The sequence below is a fragment of the Amphiprion ocellaris genome, chromosome 17 (genome assembly GCF_022539595.1).
Source record: "Amphiprion ocellaris isolate individual 3 ecotype Okinawa chromosome 17, ASM2253959v1, whole genome shotgun sequence".
NCBI classification, from domain to species: Eukaryota; Metazoa; Chordata; class Actinopteri; family Pomacentridae; genus Amphiprion; species Amphiprion ocellaris.
Window position 1 is genome coordinate 24,226,532 of NC_072782.1, and position 14,279 is coordinate 24,240,810.

The 14,279-nt window shown below is 37.5% G+C and overlaps 1 long non-coding RNA gene across 1 annotated transcript; it reads right to left on the reverse strand.

Annotated features, from left to right (window-relative positions):
* Positions 1–3,514: 3,514 nt before the first annotated feature.
* LOC129350922 (uncharacterized) lies at positions 3,515–14,279 on the reverse strand. Its single transcript, XR_008604513.1, has 4 exons — positions 12,020–14,279; positions 11,231–11,389; positions 9,998–10,291; positions 3,515–5,642 (listed from the first exon to the last, which is right to left on the reverse strand). It is a non-coding gene; the product is annotated as an uncharacterized LOC129350922 (long non-coding RNA).

Below are 14,279 nucleotides of genomic sequence, written 5' to 3' on the forward strand. Positions count from 1 at the left end.
TGTGTTACGCTTGTAGTTTTTTAAGTGCACATAGTTGTATTGTGTCTGGCAAAGATGCTGCATATTCATGTTCATATTGACATGTTTCATAACTAGGGATTGATGTGAGATCACATGCAGTAAGCTGAAGTATGAGTAGAAGCTGATGGAAATGGTAACGGAGTACTGTACGTGCATTATTTTAAGTGATCTTAAAGCACTAAATGATCGGGTTATAAAATCTGAATCTGTCTGCTGATTTTGAGCAGATCTACTCATATTAAATCATAATATAAAACTCTTTTACATTATTACACCAGTTTAAAAATGCAGGTCAGGAGGAAATGTAAAAGTCTTTGTAAGCCACAACTGTTAGTTCAGAATCATAGCTTTAAAATGTCTCCCACACAAAAGCCTTAACAGACACATGAATACATCTTGTACTGTTTCCACACACACCAATCATGAACCACTTTGTTTTTTTCCCATCCTCCCTTAGATCAATAAATAATACTCAAATCAAACTTGACTTCCATTATTGTTTCATAGATTTTGAGATCTTTTTGGATTATTGTCCAACTGCAGAAGCCAGTCTCTCATGACTTTTAACTTTCCTTTATACTTTGACTGGTTCATTCATACTTTGCAGACTTACAATACTGTCTTTTGTGATGTGAGGTGGCAGGTAAGTATTATTTCTAATGTCTCTTCCATGTCAACCCTGTTTGTGCATCAACAAGGTGCAATGGTATAGTGCACTACCACTCCCTTCTTCACCAAGGTTTCACTAAAGTAAGACTAAGTTCAGAGATGAAAAGCTCCGGTTTAAATTTGCCTCTTTTCAGTTACTGCTATATATTTTTTGTCTTTGTAAGGGCTAGTTTCTGTTTTGAGTTCTCACTATTTACTGGAACCTTGAGACGAACAATGGACTTTGTGATGATAGAGCGAAAGATGCTGATATGTTGTAAGTTTGCTGGCTGGTGAGACCAGAGAGGTTCCAGCCATGGTTTTTCTGTTTTGTGATTAGAATTTGGAGTTTAGGGTGGAGTTCCTATTAGGCTGAAGGTAGACATGCAATGCCGATGGCAGGCTCAAGGTTGTCATGAAGATATAAGTAAGAAGAAGATGTGTATGTGTGTGAGCCTGTAAATAGACTGTTGAGGCCCTGACCAGCAGTTGCACGCAGATCTGCCCTGTGGCTTCATGTTGCTGTTGCACAGAGCCTGACATCAGACTGAACATCCCCACTGTGGCTGACCTCCTTCCGGCAGATGTCCCAACTCTAAGCCGGGGGGAATCCCACCACAAGCCAGAATTGCGTAAAGAAAGACCGGTTCCCCAATGCTGGAGGCCTGTACCCCAGCCGCTTCTCATGGGAAACAGAGTATAACTGTAACGGCATGCTTCACAGAAGTTTGTTGTTTTTCTTAAATTTTTTTCTGTCTTTTTTTTTTTGGAAACCGTCTTTGTCACCACAGGAGAGTCTGGGAGATGTGGCTCTTCCTCCTTGGCCATGCACGGGACTGTTTGTGTTTTAACAGTTTCTCAGCAGGTGTTTTTGGTTCTCAAATTCCAATGATTTATGAATGAAACTAGATTAAATTGCAGTTAGCCACTTCTAATGTTATACAAATGAAGTAAAGTTGACCTTACAAACAATGCTTTCAGTGCTAAGTAGTGAGGTATGTATTGTTTGACCTGTTGTGGAAAACATTGGGAAAGATAAAATCCAAAGTAAAAGGAAGTACACTGTATTCCTTTTAAATGTGGGTGAACTAACACTTTAAAGCTGCTGTACCAGCAAATTAACCAAATATTGCAACTGCTGGTAGGTTGTGAGTCAATATTAGTGAAGTCATGTATTATTGATATCAAAAAGGCACTAGTAAAGTAATAATCTCAAATAAACTCAGTTCTGCAACTCTACGTGACAAAAGTCATGAACAAAGGCTCAAAAGTTTTTCACCTTCAAAGAAAGCAACAGCAAACCTTATTAAGTTATCTGTAATTCTGAATGCTATCATGACTTATCATGTCTGCAGTTGTAAATCTTATTTTTGGTCTTGCAGCTTCAAGTGGTCCGTTGGCTACCTGATGAAATAAAAAGCTGAAAAGCACGTGTCATGATGGAAGACTACCTGTTGACTTCAGAATTGTTCTGTTTTATGTTTTCTCTGATCTATAAAGCACGAGTGAAAACTTATTTACTCTTAACAAAGCTGTTTTGTGGAATGTACAAAAGTCACAGGGTAAACTGAGTAAAAATTACACCAATATATCTTAAAGTTAAACTTTTCCATGTATTCCTTAATAGATCTTTTAAAGAACTGTGAACAGTGACTCTACAGATAACCATCAGTATCAAACATGATCATAACTCTGTCTTAATAAATATGAAGCCCAGAGTATTGCCCCCTTTAACATCAATGACAGCTTGAAGTCTTTTGTGGTAGTTGTGGACAAGGCTCTTTGTTTTCTCAGATGGTAAAGCTGCCCATTCTTCTTGGCAAAACGCCTCCAGTTCCTGTAAATTCCTGGACTGTCTTGCATGAACTGCACATTTGAGATCTCCCCAGAGTGGCTCAATGATATTGAGTATCATTGACTCCAGAACCTTCGCTTCATTCTGCTGTAGCCAATGACAGGTCGACTTGGCCTTGTGTTTTGGATCGTTGTCATGTTGGAACATCCAAGTACGTCCCATGCGCAGCTCCTGGGCTGATGAGTGCAAATTTTCCGCCAGTATTTTCTAACAACATGCTGCATTCATCTCGCCATCAATTTTTACCAAGTTTCCTGTGCCTCTGTAGCTCACACATCCCCAAAACATCAGTGATCCACCTCCGTGTTTCACAGTAGGAATAGTGTACCTTTCATCATAGGCCTTGTTGACTCCTCTCCAAATGTAACGTTTATGGTTGTGGTCATAAAGTAAAATTTTGGTCTCATCACTCCAATTGACTTTGTTCCAGAAGTTTTGAGGCTTGCCTCTGTGCTGTTTGGTGTATTGTAAGCGGGATGCTTTGTGGCATTTGCATAGTAACGGCTTTCTTCTGGCCACTCAACCATGCAGCCAATTTTCCTTCAAATGCCTCCTTATTGTGCATTTTGAAACAGCCACACCACTTTTTTGCAGAGAGTCCTGTATTTCAGCTGAAGTTATTTGTGGGTTTGTCTTTGCATCCCGAACAATTTTCCTTCCAGTTGTGGCTGAAATTTTTGTTAGTCTACCTAACTGTAGTTTGGTTTCAACAGAATCCCTCATTTTGGACTTCTTAATTAGAGTTTAAACACTGCTGATTGGCATTCTCAATTCCTTGGATATCTTTTTATATCCCTTTCCTGTTTTATACAATTCGATTACTTTTTTCCACAGATCCTTTGACAGTTATTTTGCTTTCCCCATGACTCAGAATCCAGAAACATCAGTGCAGCACTGGATGAAAGATGCAAGGGTCTGACAGGAGCCCAGAAACTCACTGACCTTTCATACACACACACTGATTACAAGCAAACAGGTGAGGATCAATGTTCCCTCTAATTTTTCCTGAGTCTGAGCAAACACACAAACTCCCTGAGCGTTCCTTGGACCACTGTGAGCAACATCAGACGTGTGCACTGTGGTCACACCAGCATCACATCCATTCAAGTTACATGGTTCATTAAAAGAATCAAATTACAGCATTTACATTTCTGTTAAAACACTTTGTCAACAGGAGCCAGTTGAAGGCTGCAGTGATTTTAGTGACACTACAATGTATAAGAGTGAAGTTATTGAATATTTGTCTCTCTTTACTGTTGCAGTGGTTTTGCAAATTGCAGACGGACCCTGTTCACTCCATAGACACCAATGTTATTCCTGTAGCTTGAAAGACAGCTACTTTTGATAAAACTGGGCTTGTAGCACATTGTCTGCCTTGCAACAATGGGAAAGAGGCACTGTTTATGTTTTGACAACCTATATCTAATGAGTTATTGATGCTGGAAGTCCGAATCTGTGAATATCTTTCCAACTTTACTGAACTTGGGGCCACTACCACCTAAGGAGTGATATATTTAATTTTGAAAAAAGCATTTAGCCATACTTAAAGCTTTAAGTGCTTTATTAACACGGAACTAAAAATTTTGTATTGTTTTATTATCACAGGTTCTGTCTGAAAAGAGGTGGCATCATTTTAAACAGTGAAATCAAACTAATAAAATGTAATGACCAACCAGTGAGTAATACTGGATTCTGCAAAAACATAAACAACTTTTTTAAAAATCTAAATCTTAACACAGTTAATGTATTAACTTATTTTTGTGTGTATGCATGTATTTATTGATTTATTTAGTACTGTTAACATATCAGAGTTCTGAGTGAATTTTTCTTAAGATAGGCAAAGGCCATTTATTGATTACATATAGGCTCTTAAATGTTTATTAAAAACTGAAAAGCATTTAAAAAAAAACAACTGAGGCATTTATTGAGTCACTAAAATACTGTAGAGTACAGACCACATCAGCATGATTATAAGCATCCTCTGGTAAATTAACAACCAGATACTGATGTCTCTCACCATATGGACTTCAGGAGATGACTGGGGGATGATAAACTGTGACCTACTGGTTGGGTTCTCTCTGTTCTCATGTTTCTTACATGTTTGTCCCCTGACAGCCAGGTCCTAATGTTTTTTGAGCAACACACCATACTATGACGTTTTTACAATGATGGTTCTACTATGGAACCAGTTTGACATGTTCAGGTGTTCTTTGTGTGAAAACTCAGAGATTTCAGGTATCAGAAGGTGGTTTTCAACTTTCTTTATTAACTTTCTGCTTCAACTTTAAATTAAATTTCCTTCACTAACCCAGCCCTCTGGACTTCCAGTAAGCTGTGTTCCTATTGGCTGTCCAGGTGGCTGCTTGGTGTTATCAGGAACACCTGAGCAGCTCAGTGTCTTCCTGCTTTATTTAGCTGCAGTCAAACATTTCCTCTGCTTCTGTTCACCAACTGAACTGGGTTTGGCTCCATTGCTTTAGTTTGGTCTTTAGGTGTTGGCTTGCAGCTTCCAGCAGTAAAATCGTCTTTAATGTGTTTCTTGGTGTGTTTTAGGGCTTTGTACTGGATAGTTGCCTTGGTAAATGAGGTTCTTTAGCCACAGTTGGCACATGGTGCTAATGTGTGCAGTGATTAGTGGATTTGGTGCAGCTGAGTTGTGTCTTTATCTTGGCTGTAGTGAGTCTTCAGAGGTTTTTGGTCAGACACATTCTGTGTTCTTGTTTGAGAACCAACGTTGGTTGTCCAGAAGGTAAGAGTTCCTGTCCTGATTCTCTGTTCTCAGAGGTTCTCTGGTAGGCTGCAGGAGACTTTAGCGTTTGGGTTGTGGTAGTTTGGTTTTTGTATGGTTTCATTTGGACGACTATCTTGAGGCCCCTCCATGTGGTTTAGTGAGGTTTTCTGGAACAGTTCTACAAAGCAGCCTGCAGCAGAAGAGACTTTGAGAGTTTTTAGGAAGTTCTGGAGACCAGACTTTAGAGCAGCAGAAACATTTGTCAGCAGTTTGAGCAGGAGAAGGTGAGCTTCAGAGTAGAAATGAGATGGAAACCTTCTTGACCCGTGTGGTGAGGTCCTGTACCAAGAGTTTGAGCAGGTTGTGAAGAGTCTGTAGTTCTTTGGTCTGAAAGCACAAGAAGAGTCGACTCATTAAAGGAGAAAACAGGAGATATTGTTGGTTCTTCTGTCGCTCTGCAGTTTCCTTAGACTGAATGTCAAGTTTATATTTTCAATGATTTCCCATGTGAGCCCAAGAAGACTTCAATAAACTCCCTTCATCCCCTGGACACAACAGATTTTATTACCATGTTAAATTTTTTTTTAAAAATATGTTTTTGAGTTTTAATCATAGTTTTAGTATACTTTTTTTCTCTTTGCTTGTTTAGTTTTGTCATCTGTGTGAAAGGTGCTAAACAAATAAAGTTGAATTGATAAACTGAATAATTGACTAACTCATGATTGTGAAAACAGAAGTATTTTCATTGTGATTTAAGGGTTTGTTTCATTTGTAAGGCTGGGGTAAAAATCTTGACAGAAAAAAAAGATTAAAGAAATAAACTACAGTAAAAAAGCAATTAAATCGAAGGAAAAAAACATTTAATATAATAAAACTTTTAAAAAGAAAATTAAACATTCAATACAATTAAATTATATTAGACAAAATATTTAATTAGATAATTAAATGGAAGATACAAAGCATGTAATTATGAAATTAAACAAAAATTTTTAAACAAAAATATTAAACATTAAAGATGAAATATTTTAGATAATTAAACATTTAAAAAATGCAATTAAACAAGAATATTACACATTTAGAAAAATACAAAACATTTAATTCGATTATTAAACCTTTAAAAGTCAAAACATTTAATTAAAAAACTGAAATGTTTAATTTGAAAATTAAATCTTAAAGACAATACAACTTTAAATAGGAATTAAACAGAAAATAAAATGAAGCATTAAAAAAGAAAATTAAACATTAACAGGTGGTAAAACATTTAAAAAGAAAAACCTTAAAGATTTAATCGAAAAATTAAACATTGGGAAAGAAAAGGAAATTTTTCAAACAAGCCGATAAAACATTTGAAAAAACAACAAACACTAAAAAGACAAAACATTTCGAAATCAGATCAGACATTAGAACAGAATAAAAGGTGAGAAAAGAGCAAATCTAAACATTTAAGAAGAATCAAACTAAAGATAAAACCTTTGAAAGGGCACCAGTTAGACTTTAGAAGATCAAATTAAACAGAAGAAACAATAAAATGATCAAAAGAGCAAAAACAGATAAAGGCTTTAAAGTGTTTTCTAGTCTGAAATGAAAACATCAAGTTGTTTCTTCAAACATTTCCTCTTTCTATGTTCTTGGTTTGATTGTGGACAGATTTACTAAGAACTCATTTCAGAAAACTGCTTTCCAGATAAAGTCTACTAGTAGTTGAAGGCATTTATCAAACTAATGTTACCTTCTGATCTCCTCAAACTTTACTTTGCAGTGAAGAGAATCAAAGTTTGTTGAGGATTTCTAAAAAACCCACAGGTGAAGGTCTGAGAAGAACTCAGATGTATGATCTAAATGTGAAATCAAGACTCATGGTCACAAGTTTTAAGGCTTCTGTTAACCAGAAAGTTCAAACTAACAGAGAAGTACTAAGAAACTTCTAAAATTTCAGTCCTCAGACTGTCTGAAGGTTCAAACTAACAGAGAACTACTCAGGAACTTAGAAGATATCAGTCCTTGGACTGTCTGAAAGTTCAATATAACAGAGATCTACTGTGGGACTTAGAAAATTTCAGCCCTCAGACTGTGTGAAAGCTCAGGTCCTGAGGACTCAGGAGGTGTGGAGGCTTTGGAAAGTCTTGGAACTGAGGGTTCCACCCTCCAGCACAAAGGCTGAAGTCCAACCTCCTGAGAAAAACGGTCGAGTCGAGACTCGAGTAAAAAAAAAAAACTCAAAAACGACAAAAAATAGATGATAAATGCGCAAAAAAAAGGAGAATTAGTATCTGAGCGAATAGCTCAGGGGAAAAGAAGACAGACTACCAAGTGGAAGGTAGCTGGTTCAAGACCCGCCACCGGCCTTTTTCTTTCTTTGGCTTTGTCAGAATTTAGAGAAAATTTAAGAAGTGTCTGGTCTTGAACCAGCGACCTGCAGCTCCATAGGTAAATCCTTAACTCACTGAGCTACAGATCAGACAAAAAGAAATAAATTCGTCGTCCCTTTGACATCGTAGTTACTGAAGTCACCACATGGGCAGAGCCAAGGCGGAGTCTGGGTGGAGTCAGGGCGGAGAGTAGGCGGGGAGGTGGGTGGCGGCCTCCCCCCTCTACTCCCCCACCACCCACCACACCTTCCCCCGCCCGAGGAGTTCTTCGAGTCTCCACGAGTTCTTCGAGTCTCCACAGGTTTTCCCGAGTTTCTGGAGTTTCCACGAGGTCGGAGGCAGAACAAGTTGTCATGAAGAGGTGTTGAAGTCGGCCAGGATGGACTGACTTTTTACAGTGACAAGAAGGAAGATGACTAGAAGAGCAGGTCTTTAACCACCATCCATAAAATCCAGAAATGAAAGAAGGTCAACTTTTATCAACCTCCATCCAGATGTTCAACTCGATATTTTTACTTTGAGATTTTTAGCACCACAAACCTTTAGTATCACACTTTATTATCCTTTATTAGGACTTTCATGGAATCCAACAGCAGAATTACTTTTTGTTAAGAAACTTTATTCTTGTCGTCGTGGGACTGCAGTATTTTAAACTGTTCCTTCTATTTGACCTCATGTTTATTAGTTTTAGTGGAGAAAGTTTGAATTGTCAATTAGTCTCTTTAAAAACTAAATAATAAATTGGATTAGTCAAGAGGTTTAAATTTCTTACTTTGTCATATTTTAAATATGACAAAAAAATATAAAAATAAAGCATCTTGAGACAATTTGACATGTATTTGGCATTATATAAATAAAATTGAATTAAAATTGTATGTATCTTGTAATTTTGGAGTAATTCAGCCATATATGTTAGCAAACACATTTTCTTTGTCCATTAATCTGTCGTTTTCTCCAGTAATTCATTTCTTGTTTTGGTTTATAAAATGTCAAGCCCAAATATATTCAGTTTACGGTCATAAAAACCAAAAAGATTTATATTCATGATGCAGGAATCAGGCAGTTTTTCACTTTTTATCTTAGTTTAGTCAGAAAAATAGTTGATAATGTGTGAATTGTTGCAGCTTGTGAGCCGTAAAAGGTTTTAAGCTTTGGGGCCGAGTGTCAAAAAACATTTGGAAACCAACATCAACAAAGCACTCAACAAAGAGAAATCCAACTTTTGCATGACAATGTCTAATGAAAGGACATTTATTTCCAACGTAAATGTGTGATATTCATCCTCTGGAGCTTTCTCTTCACATTGTCTTCCACCTGGACTGGTTTGGTCAGGAGCATGTGCAACAAACATTTGAAAAACTGCACTTTAACATCAATGAATGACACTGAAGTTTAATCTCTACATAAATGAGACTGAGTCTGGATGTGCTGCTCTGTCATTAACTCCTAAGTTTAGGGAAAGTTCAAACAAAAGAGGACAGTTCAGATCAGACTTGAGAATGAGCTTATTTTGAACAAACATCTCACACTTTCCTTGCTTCAGCACCTCCAGCAAGATATTTTAACAACAAGCAACTCAAGAGATCCAGAAGTTGGAGAGAGTTAGCTTTAGCTGAGCCAAAGAACATGTGGGATGCTAACCTAGCAAACATTTCAGACTTTTCTCTGTGAATTCAGAGAAATCATTTCCTATTTAATGACAGAGCGACACATCTTAACTCAGTCTCATTAAAACAGACTCTAATTCAGTGTCATCCATCCATATTAAAGTGCAGTTACCCAAAATGTTTGCTGCATGAGCTCCAACAAAACCTGTCCAGGTAGAAGGCCACTTTGACAAACAGGAAGTGGAAGATTCCAAGCAGATTTATAGAAGGGGGAACCAGACTGTACTAAGTGTCGTCAAGTATAGAGGGGTGTTTTGTGGGTTTTTAAGGCTGATAATGATTATTAGTGAGACATTTGGAATAGATATTCATTTGCAGTAAATGAAAGTACTTAAAATCTTGGAGTTAAACTTAGAAGAACACAAACTCTAACAGAAAACTTTGTTGATACATTTTTGTTTTGTTTACAGATAAGTTAAAGGAGTTTTATTCGTTACGTATAACCAATCAAATCACTCCAGAAGACAGAGCGACCACAGGTAGATAAAGGTTCAGAGCCAAAGTAGCACCATTTTAAAATGTATTTATTACCGTAAATCAGTAAAAAATAAAATACTGATAATCAGTAAATCAGTCAGCCAACAATTACTACAATTCTACAATGTATGTCTCTTTCTTTTGACTTGTTATTTGTACAATATACGATGTATATGATGGCGTTTTTTCATACCAAAGGCTATACTATGATGTTTTCTAAGAGACATACCATGATACTCTGTTCTGGCCCTGGGCTGCTGCACTCCTCCTCTGTTGTTTTCTGGATTGTACTCAGCTGCATGCCTTCATCCACCCGGCCTCCGTTGACTCGTCCCGCCTGCCGTCTCTGGAGGTGAAGCTGGATTGGAACAGACCAAAGTACAGTCCAATCACGATGCCAGCTGCCTCTCAAAAGGCTCCTTCATCTGGTGGAACTACTTCTGAGGGGAAGCTGAGCTGGCCCGGCAGAACTTTGGAGATGTGTTCCAGTGGTTGGTGGATGTGTGGGGAGATAGGGAGGGACCTTTGAATTGTTCAGAAAGGAAAACAGGGAGCCCATTGGTAGTTTTAGTTTAGGGTGCTACTGCGGTGTGTTTTTGGGTTTTAAGAGGTGAACGGGAAGAGTTTTTTTTCGTATTGATTATCTTTTACTTTGTTCCTGGTTGGAATGCCCATCAATGTCAACGTGAAGTTCACTTTTAGTTCTGTTGATTTATTTTTATTTTACTAACACCCATTTGTTTTTAACCCCCTCACATGTTGTGTTGTTGTAAACTTACTCTTTCAAATAAATTCTCGTCTAACCCTCTGGAAACCAGCGTTTGGACTGTTTTTGTGTTGCTCCTCACCTACTGACAGCTGTGGACTAAAGGCTATACTGTGATGTTTTTAGAGCGACATGCTATACTATGATGTTTGTTGGGCGACACTCTATACTATAGGCTTTTTTAATTGACATATTACTGTGATGGTTTTTTTTTGTTTTAGTTTTTTTGTTTTTTTTAGCAACATATAAGAATTCGAACAGTTTTAAAAGTTACTATACTTTTACTTGTGCAATGAAATTATTATTCTATGGCATTTTTTAGATGACATATTATACTCTGATGTTTTCTTGAATAACACACTATTTTGACAATATACTGCACTATGACATTTTTTGAACCACATATCATACATGACAATTTTAGGCAACATCCTATCATTTTGCGCTTTTTGAACCACATAATAATCTATGTTTTGTTTTTTTTCTTGCCAACATGCTGTACTATGAACTACAGACCATACTATGTTATTCTTGAGTAAAGCATACTATACTTTGACATTTTCTGAACTACATCCTATACTATGGCGTTATACACAGAGTGCTTTGGTTACATGTTGATTTATAATCTAGATTTTTTTCTGTTTTGTTTTTGACAGGATTACTACAGACCTGACCATGAACACCATTGACACCCACCTCAGGGAGATGCTGCCTAAGATCTCAAGGCTGCTTGGTCGTGGTCTTTCTGGCACGTACTCTTCCAAGATGAGCCGGGAAGTTTAACACTGATGGAATGACACCAGGTCTAAGCCGACAAACTTCCAATTTCTCCTCAACCCATAGTCTCTGGGAAACCTACATGTAGTAAGAAAAGTAGACAGAGAAGTAATTAAGTCTGTACACAACATATTAAAAAGAAATCATGCTAATAAATTAAGTACAAAGAACCGAATTCACCAATATACTGGAGACCAGAGCTATTTAACTTGATAAGTATAACCTTGTTTAGTAACATTTCAATTATTTGAGAGCATTCCTAAAGAACTGCCTGTAATCCCAATCATAAAATGGGTTTGGAGGAAGAACATAGATGGTAATCTGGATATACATGAGTTAGGCTTTATAACTACTATTGGTAGTATTGGTGGTAGTAATAGCAATGTGACTACTACTAGTAGTAGTGGTATTGCACTCACTACTGCTGCTGATACTGGCACTGCTACTACAACTTGTAATACTATTACAAATGCTGATACTACTTCTACGACTCTAACAGCTGTTTATACTACTACTGCTGCTTGTACTTTTAGTATTACTACTACTGCTTGTACAACTATACTACAGCTACTATTAATCGTCTGGTATTTGCTTGTCAAGCTGCTAGCTCGCCTTAGTGTTTTGCTAGTGGCTAACTAGTTAGCTCTCATAGACCGGAAGCGCTCAACAAGATTTCATAATGAAAAAAGAGCCAAAAACTATTCTTACCTATGAAAAGTCATTCTAAGTTTCCTTGTCTCAATCGCAGGACGCAGTGTGTAACTGTATGCAGCACAGTGAGCCAGCATACTTGTTTCCGTTTTCACGCCGTCTACATCAACGGAATGCACTGAAACTTTTCCCCCACTAGCTTAGCCTCGCTGTAGCACGCAGCTCAAAGGGGCGTGTCCTATCTACTCATTCATATCTATGACAACAACGATGGCTGTACATAAGGACGCCTGACGTTAATTAGCTGCGTAAACACCATTATATACAGTCTATGGTAAATACGTATGTGAATCGCATCATTGGCTGCAGCAGCCAGTCACCGGTCACTCACTGACTCACACTGAAAAATAGCACAGAATGAATTGTTACGTGTTTATTTTATTTACAATTTAGGTTGGATTTTTTTTTTTTTGTGCGCAGCGCAGATTTTCTGTGCGCGGAGACCGTGTCAGCAGTGCGCAATTGCGCACGCGCGCAGTTTAGAGGGAACAGTGCCTACTGACGTACTGTGTTTCCACCTGGTACGGGAGCTGCACTGAGGCAGACAGAGTAAGGCTTCAGAGGACAGTCAAAGCAGCACAGAGGATTGTTGGCTGTCCTCTCCCCTCCCTCATGGACATCTACTCCACCTCAGCAGAGCTCAGAACATCATCAAAGACAGTCCGCATCCCAGTTCTCAGCTTTTTGATCTGCTGCCTTCTGGAAGGCGTTACAGATGCATTAAAGCGAGGACAAACACACTAAAAACCAGCTTCTTTTCGAGAGCCATCACCACCCTGAACTCTCACATGTAACAACCCAGCCAACAATATAATGTAAAATGTGCAATATACATCACTGTCTCTGCTGCTGCTACTCTGTACTACCTCAATATTCACTCTATGTTTGTGACATTTATATTGCATATTTGTAAATAGAGACTGTTTGGGCTACGTTTAAGATTTTTATGACTTTTATTTTGCACCTTTTGCTATGTTTGCACTGAAAAGGAGAAGCTCTCCAATCTCGCTGTACACTGTATAATGACAACAAAGCACATTCTATTCTATTCTATTCTATTCTATTCTATTCTATTCTATTCTATTCTATTCTATTCTATTCTATTCTATTCTATTCTATTCTATTCTATTTTGCAAAGCAGCTCAAAGTGTGTAAGGAACCCTACATAATAGCCTGCATCTTAATACTTTAAACACTTAAAATGACAAAAGATTACTTGAATTATAGGTCAAAATATTTGCAGAGTAGCACTCTCCATCCTCTGTCCTTTCAAATGCATTGTGTACATATACCTGGTTACAGCAAAAAAAAAAAAACAACAAAAAACTACTTGACATTGTGATGCATCCAATAATTGTCTCTATTTGGAATTACGTAAGCAGATGGATGATGTGTTATTTACCTAGAGTAAGTAAATATGAAAACTATTTTCACCTAATATTCACTTAGGAGTCGCAAAATCAGGCACACAATTCTACAGAATATATCTTGATAACAGATTATTTAGGATTATACATGAAAAAATCATTTATTAAAGTGTAGTCACAGAAGTAATTGAAACATGTCTATGTAAAATTGCCACATAATAATCCTATATGTCAATTTGGTGGAGATAGAAACAGATGTTTGGGGCAAAAACTATGTACTATTCTGGCTGAACAAAACACCATCTCATAGTTGTGCTGGGCAGATCTTGAAGATCAGCTGTACGTGTCTGTGGTGTTGGTTCAGCTGGCTGAAGACTGAAGACAAAAGAAACCATTAATTTTTGCTGCACTGTTAGTTACTCTGCCTGACTTGCTGTTTCCTGTTGAGAATTGGTGAGAGTGTGACCATCACACATTTACACATTTACAGACCTCAAATTTCAGTTACAGCTGCAGCATAGTCATGTGTTCATCATCTTCATCTGTGGCCTGAGACATGTTTTAGCTTTCTTTAGTCAGGGACTTGTTTGGCTGAACAGTAGTTCTGTTGTAAAAGCACTGATGTTATATGACAGACTGCAAAATTTTTTTAAAAATATTAAAAAATGTCATTACCTCCCACACTGCCTGTAGGCACCAACGTCCTATTATCACACTTGTTTTATGGCACTTATCCAGGTTGATTTGTCCTGACTTGATCCTTGCATCTACTCTCAGATGTATGTCGCTTTGGATAAAAGCCTCTGCTAAATGGAATTGTACAAATTGTACAAATATGACCATTTCTCATTCCACAGTATGTTTAGAAGGTCATGTCTGAGGAAGGCCAA